The sequence below is a fragment of the Vombatus ursinus genome, unplaced genomic scaffold (assembly GCF_900497805.2).
Source record: "Vombatus ursinus unplaced genomic scaffold, bare-nosed wombat genome assembly UNPS02001419.1, whole genome shotgun sequence".
NCBI lineage: Eukaryota > Metazoa > Chordata > Mammalia > Diprotodontia > Vombatidae > Vombatus > Vombatus ursinus.
Window position 1 is genome coordinate 1,015,262 of NW_020941197.1, and position 8,019 is coordinate 1,023,280.

Genomic DNA, 8,019 nt, shown 5'->3' on the forward strand with positions numbered 1-8,019 from the left:
ATGTGCACATGCTTGTGTGTATGTGTGCATGAGTGTGAGTGTACACACACACATATACATCTAGCTATCTGTATCAAATGGTGGACTTCTCTGGTTTAAAGTGGGGAGGGAGGGAGGGAGACAGCTTGGAACTTAAAATGTAACAAAATTAAATTAAATTAAGAAAGAGTTTTGTCTATATAAAAACAACCCAATTATAGACTATAATCTTTCATTATATTTAGTTATCCATATGTAGAATAAGTCTAGTTATTGTACATACAGATACCATCCTCTACTTGATGGCAAATCTCCAAACTGAATGTAAAATATCTGGGAGGAACTAACTATTCCCTCAGGAATTGTCTTGCAAATTCAGCTTTTTTTAAGCAATAGCAAATATTGGAAGAGGTAAAATAATTTTTTAGCTACATCACTACAAAAACACTTAAAAGTTAAGAAGTCCCTTAGAAATGTGAATCATTACTATTATTTGTTCCATTAAAATAAGATCCCATGCCTTGGTTGTAAATACAATGCAAGAAGGTGTTGACTGAGCATGAAAAACATTTTATGGAATTAATTGATTAATTCAACATATCTTTATTATTTTCTTGATACTGCAAAACACTATGCTAGGAGCTGAGGGAAGTATAAAAACAAACAAGACATGATTTCTAACCTCAAGGAGTTTACAATGTTATTAATGCAAGTCATACGAAATTAAAACATGGGGAAATTGAAATACACTTTAACTTCCATATGGGTCACACTGTGGTTAACTAAGGAAGAGCAGCTAATGGTATAAGTAAGTGATAGTTCTAGACTAAATGTTCTTAACCAATGGCCCATGGATTCATTAAACTAGTTGATAACTGTATTTCAATATAATTGGTTTCCTTTGTAATCTTCTATCTATATCTATATCTATCTATAAATTTATGTATTTATAAACATTCTAAGAAAGGCACCATAGGCATCATCAGACTGCCAAAGGATTTTGTAACATAAAAGAGGTTCCAAACCCCCATTCTAAGTATTCTCAAACTAGAAATCAGAGTAGTGACCTTAGTCCCTCCCACTAGCATGTCTCAGCCCAGCCACCTCAGCTATCACTCAGGATACTGTCTTGTTTCCAAAATGGAGACCCTTTTTCAATGCTGCCTATTTTAACATTTCTTATAAACATTTCTTCAGAAGGTTGGCAAACCTCTATTCTTCCATACCTAGAAATGCCCCTAAATAATGGAAGTTTGATCCAAACCTGCTCCTCAGGCTATGGATACTTTACGAGCTCACTTCCAGGAAAGAAAAAAACAAAAACGAAAAAACAAAATACCTCTAGGCAATGAGAAAAAACTTTCCAAAACTGAAGTCCAGAATGCTGGTTATTCTAAGCAGACAATTTGTGGCTCCCAATTTCCTTCTGTCCATCCATCCTCTGCAAGTGAGTCAAATAACTACCAGTAAATGCCTCTTCATAGCAGCGCAGATGAATCAAGTAACCAGCAATTTTTCCATAAAGCTAACGTAGAGCTTTAAGAGGATGGATAGGAAATGTTGGCTGTAAGGAAAGCAGTTGCTTAAACTCCAGTTAATCCCACTGTGATCAATTTCAAGACTGGTAGAGAAAACCAAAATAGTTTGATAAAGAATTTTCAGGATTTTATGAAAAAGCAAAAACCAGAAAAGGTATCCCACCGCTTTCAGGATATCTTGTCAAAATCTGTTTCCACTTTCCAGTATGATATTTTGTTTTTGAGAAAAAAATTGATAAGAATAAAAAGTGATCATATTTATCAAGTGTTTAAAACTGTGAACTGGAGGGCACATGTATTCCCAATGACAGATGACTACATGGATTATCTTGTTACTAAAAAGCAGGTGTCTACCTGGTATATCAAAACCTATCTAGGGATGAGTTGTCATCCTTTGGTGTGTGGGGCAGTGATAGAAATATTCAAACAACATGGTGCTGGTACAAGTGATACTAGAAACACTCCTGAAACTAGTAAGTTTTATGTTGATCTAGAGCAAGAATTGGCTGAACTCCAAGAAAAGATGTAGCGTTATTTATTTTCATTCTGCTTTGTTATTAATGACTCCATCCTTGTCACTTTAGCTAAGATGAGGCTGTAATGTGAAATTCATTTTTATTCTGGAACCACACCTCCATGATCCAAGGAAGTCATAACAGCAGAATTCCAAAGTATATATTTCACAGTAATAACGTAAGCTATCTCAGAGAGCTGCTAAAGAAATCAGACCCATTACTCTTCAAGATTGTTGAATTTGAAACTGTTTACTCAAGGGATGGAACAATGTATCCATTGGAAGTACTATGTGATGTGCCCCATGAATATGGCAATTACCTTTGTGGATGAAATCCATGTTATAGAACTATATGGTGCTTGAAGAGGTAGAATAGGTGATTGAGATGGAGTCAGTCACAAAATGGACATCGTTTCTGGATCCTTTGGCAAAGCCTTTGTTTGTGTTGGTGGCTATATCACCAGTACAAGGTCTTTAATAGATACTGTATGGTCATAGTTTGCTATCTTTATCTTCACAACTCTATTCTGTCTCACCATGCTTCTGTCTGGCAATCTTCAAATGGTCTGAATCTTAAAAAGTTCGGAAAGACAAGCATCACCATCAGTACCACCATAATGTCAGACTTATGAGATAGATGTTAATTGATGCTGGCCTCCCTGTGGTTCACTTTCCCAGTCATATCACTCCAGTCCAGGTTGTAAATGCTGCTAAAAACACAGAGGTCTGTGGTGAACTTAGAAGCAAACATAATATCTCTATCCAACCCATCAACTATCTAACATTTTCCCAAGGAGAAGAGCTACTGCATATTGCCTCAACTCCTCACTGTACTCCACAGATGATAAACTATTACCGTAGGAACCTACTGGGTACTTGAAAGCATGTTGTACTGGACCTAAAGCCTCATTCTTTAATAGAGTACAATTTAACATATTATAGAATACACTTACACTTTGAAAACATGAATACAATAGAAAAAGCCTGCTTTCAGGTCATGAACAAAATGATTTCTGTCAGCGCTTGAATCTAACCTCCATAATTCTAACTGATAACTCCCAATCTCCTCACCATATGATCTCTATAGTCTTTATATATGAATTAAATTATCTTTAATTTTAATCATAGTAAAAACATCATTCTGAAAATAAATTTCTATTAAATCAGTATGCTCTGATTCTATGATGTGAGTGTTATCTGGGATAGCATGGGTTGTGAGGTATTAGTCCTTTTTCTCTTTAACTTTTTTATTCATTCTTATTTATTTATATTATGCAAACAAATAATAAAAATCAACCTTTCTGACCCTGTTTGAAAAAAAAAATCCCCATTCTAGACACAAGGAATAAAAACATCTTAAATTTCTGACCTATTCTTTGCTTTTATCTTTGACACATATATACTTGCAATGCATTATGCTTATTAATAAGGTTTTTATGTAAAGAAATGTGGCTTCCTCACGCATATGAATTAAAAACTTTCTTTAATCTTGTAGAATTCTGAACATTTAAAATCTACAAAATTTACTGTTGATATATAGTTTTTCCTCACATACATTTAAGCTTTTTCATAGGTGAATTTAATCCCAAACAGTTTAATATTAAAAGTCTGTAGAAAATGAACTTATTTACCACTATTCTTATTTAGTCCTAAAAGCAGTCATTTTATCCACTTACAAAAATAACTTAAACATAAAATAAAAGTAGCAAGATGGTAAATTGTTCTTGTGCTCTTTCTGATTTCCATTAAAAATATCAGAATGGATAATTATTCAATGAACATTTATCAAGCACCTATGTGCAGGCACCGTGCTAAGCACTGGCAACAGTGATAATAAAAATAACACAATTGATATAAAGCATAGTGCTTTCCAGAAGATATTTTAGTCCCATTATGGGCTTCTTTGTGTTAAATTTATTATCTTTTTCCTGAATATAATTGGTATGGCTTTCAAGTCAAAGAGAGAATCATACCAACACATTAATGGCTTAATGTACTTGGAGGTATTAAATTACATGGCCCTTCTGAAATGCATAGTAAACAGCTACTTCATCTGTGGAAAATTTCTCCAATGATATAAAAATATCATTTGGACTCCATAAGTATCAAATTCTTAGTGCTTGACAAAGAAGAGTGGAGATTGAGGACTTTAAATTTAAATCTGAATGCAAATTGAGACAATGGATTAAGGTGATACAAATAACCTTGGTCTTCTCCAGTGAGACACACTGAGCAGAGGGAATCAAGAAGAAAGCTAAGACAGTATTTGTTAAAAGACTGAATGGCATCCTAAAGTCAAAGATTAGCAGGAAGCACATATTTAGAATGATTAATGCCTATGTTAACAGAAGTCTTAACATATGCTTTTCACATAGAATAATGAATTATGGCAGATCTATAAGTTGTTCAAACAAAAATCTGTATATAAAAAGAGTTTATCATACTAAAGCAGCTAGAAAGGTAAATACTTCCTCATCAAAAAGGAGAAACAGGACTCAGAGATGTTCTAAGACCTCAAGATGATCAGGTTCAAAATTTACAGATATGCTTTTGCAACAAACAATGGCCATCCCCAAAGTAATAACAAATTCTGGCAATAGGTGTACTCCATTGGATTTCTTGGATATTGCTAAAATGTGGTTTGTCTCCAGACTGAGTCTTTGGAATAACTAAGACCCCAGGGTAGAAACAAAAAGTGTTCCATGGGAAACATACACAAGAAGTCAACCAACAATATGTTAGTAAAGGATAGTCAAACAAATGGACAAAGTATTCATATTGCTTTTTTTAATGTTGAGATTTATGATAGTCATTCAAGATTAGGTCATTATTACTAGATATTACAGTAAGTTCATCCTTAAAACACTTAAACTTACTAATTGATGCATATTAAGCTATAAAATGGTAGAAACCGTGTAACATATTGCTGTATGTTGTAAAAAGTTAATATCTATTAGATTAAATCAAAAGGCTAGAAATACACAGCAGAAACCTTCTATCTTTTATAAATTGTTGACAAATTCCTTTACTATAAATACAAACCTCCCAGATATCCTTGAGAAATAAACATAATTGGTACTGCAGCTACATTGTCATCATAGACAGAACTGATGCCTACAGCCACCCAAATATAAGATTGAATATTACATTTTAGATTACCTATCAATATGCCAATATTCTTATTTAATCACAAGAAACAATCATTTTATTCACTTGTACAGTTATCCATCGAACACTAAATATAAAAGAATAATATGATAGCATCCTGTCCTTGGACTAATATGAACATTTAAACAGTTGAGTAGAATAGGATAACAGTGTTGAGGAGGAGAAGGAGGAGAATGATAAGGAAGTAGAGGTAGAAGAGGAGATGTAAGGTTTTGTGGATAGAGGAGCATTGTCAGAGTCAGGTCCCATTTCTGACCAATATACTTATATTAAGTCCCAACTATGGTTAGCTGTGTGATTTTGGGCAAGATGCTTAGCCTCTGAATACCTCAAGATATTCTCTAAAATGCTAGTTGTATGGTCTTTACTTATTTGCATTGAAAGAGATTTTTTCCCATTGGGACTTACTTATACCAATAAAATCACAATTTTATCATCCCCAGAAAAAATCCCAATTGTAATGATAATTATGAGAAGGAGCTTGGAGTTGTGCCAAGAAAGCTGGCCTTGAGGTCAGGAAGAACTGGATATAAATCCTGTCTTTTCCATACACTGATTTCATAATGATGGTTAAGTCACTTAACATCTGTAGGATTCAGGCAAATCTAAGAATATTCATTGCAGAGAATGTGCTAACTTATATTGTTAGAGGAAATTTCCACACTGGGAGTCCTCCACACCAACTAAATCATAGGTCCAGTACCTCCTCCCACCCCTATCAAATGCTAATAGTTAATATTAGTTAAAAGTTAGGTCATAGTTAATAATAATTACCTAATAAATCACTTCCCTCCCCCCATGTCCTAATTCTTCATATGCAACATCCCACTTCCTTTGCCACTCCCCTCCTCACTTTTGCTTCTTCCACTCTCTGGCTCCCTCAAGGTTCCACTGAAAGGCCACATCCCTTTCTAAAGCTCTTCTAGATCCTGTTTGTGCCCCATATAGCTTCCTGGATATTCTGTATTTACTTCTCTGTGCATGTATTTTGGAGAATGCCAGCAATTAACACCTTATACCAGGTGAGTGTGTAATAAACACTTGCTGACTCACTAAAAAAAAAATTACCTAATAGGTTGCAGTAATTGTTAATAATGGTTGATATTTATATAGGACTTTATGGTTTGAAAAACATTTTTCATACATTTTCTTATTTGACTCACACAAGAACTCTAATCTTTATCAATCTCATTTTGCAGTTGAAATTGACTCTTATGGAAGCAATAGTAACAGGGACTTCACAGGGTTTCAGTGAGGATCAAAGGAGTTCATATATGTAAAGCTCATTGCAATCCTTAAAGTGCTTGATAAATGCTAGATAGTAGTAAGAGATCTGCTCAAAGTCACACAAATAATAAATGTCAGAGACAAGATTTGAACTCGGGTCCCTCCTGACTGAGAAGTCTAGCATATTTCTTATAGTAATCTATTGCTTCTCCACTTCCAAATCCTCACTGGTACACTGAAATGTTTCTTGCATCTTTACTCCCTTCCATTTCCATCACCAGAATGCACAAACTCCATTCTTCTTCATGGACAACATTTCTCTATTCTAAGCACTAATCTATGTTAAAGTGGCATGCTTTAGCAAGTACTTTTTTTTTTTTTGCTGTAAATTTTCTTCAATTTGTTACTTATTCTGACACCAGGGAAAGATTGCAGGTATTTACTCACTGAATTAATTTCATTGTCATCATTGTGCTTCATGAAAAGAGTTTTCTAAAAGTTAAGATAAAAGGAGGCCTGATCTTAGTACCTGAGACTCTAAAAGGGAAGATATCCTAAGAAGCATGATATCATCTCTTTAAAAAATACAAAGAAGCAGTTCTATCCTCTGAAGCTCACTGAGAATTTAGAGCTTGAAGTATCCTTAGAGATCATCTAATGCTACCATTATACAGATAGTGAAATGGAGGCCCAGAAAGGTAAAGTGACATGTTCAAAGTCACATAGACAGTTAGTTGAAGAGCAAGATTGGAAGTTAATTTTATTCCAAATTCAATGTTCTTTCCCAGTAGCCACTCAAATGCTACCTACTCTCTGCAGGTTCTCCTCCTCCATATCTAGTCAATAATAAACTTTCTTTCCTCAAATCTCATATAATATTTTGTTTGTATCTTTTACTTCATATTTCACGCTTATTATTACGATTTTGTGTCTTTATTTCTTCCTATATCCTCTTGTTATTGTAGAAATCCACATGTAGGCAGCAACCAAGTTGTGTCAAAATTTGGCATCTCCGTGCTTGCCTAGGATAGTACTAAGTAGGCACTCAATGAATGCTATTGAATTTAGATTTGACAAACCATTCAAAGGAAAAAATAAAAGGAATAGTAGCTAGCAAAGCCAATGTGGTCACACAAGGAACTCTCTGGTAAGAACATAGAAGAATGGATATGTGAGAAGAGTGTCAGTAAGCCTGAAGCCCAGTATATGCTGAACCTGTTTTGAAAAAGATAAGGACAGGACAGCTAGGTGGTGGAGTGGATATAGCATCAGTCCTGGATTCAGGAGGACCTGAGTTCAAATCCAGCCTCAGACACATAAAAACACTTACTAGCTGTGTGACCCTGGGCAAATCACTTAATCCCATCACGTAGGCCCCTCCCCCCAAAAAAAGAATTACAAAAAAGATAAGGACAAAAATGGGATTTTATGGGGTATTCAGATCAATAAGAAGTATAAGGAAGGGAGAGGTTCACTGCATGGGGAAGATAATAAGAGTGGGCTGAAGTAACTTCAAACCAGCTTGCAATAGTCAAATGTTAAATTTTCAGTGTGATCATTCACAACTAGGAAACTAGCAAATGCTATTAATCA

General features: G+C 34.6%; 1 pseudogene; it reads left to right on the plus strand.

Annotated features, from left to right (window-relative positions):
* Window positions 1-1,119: 1,119 nt before the first annotated feature.
* LOC114045864 lies at window positions 1,120-3,058 on the plus strand (annotated as a pseudogene).
* The last annotated feature ends 4,961 nt before the right edge of the window (window positions 3,059-8,019 follow it).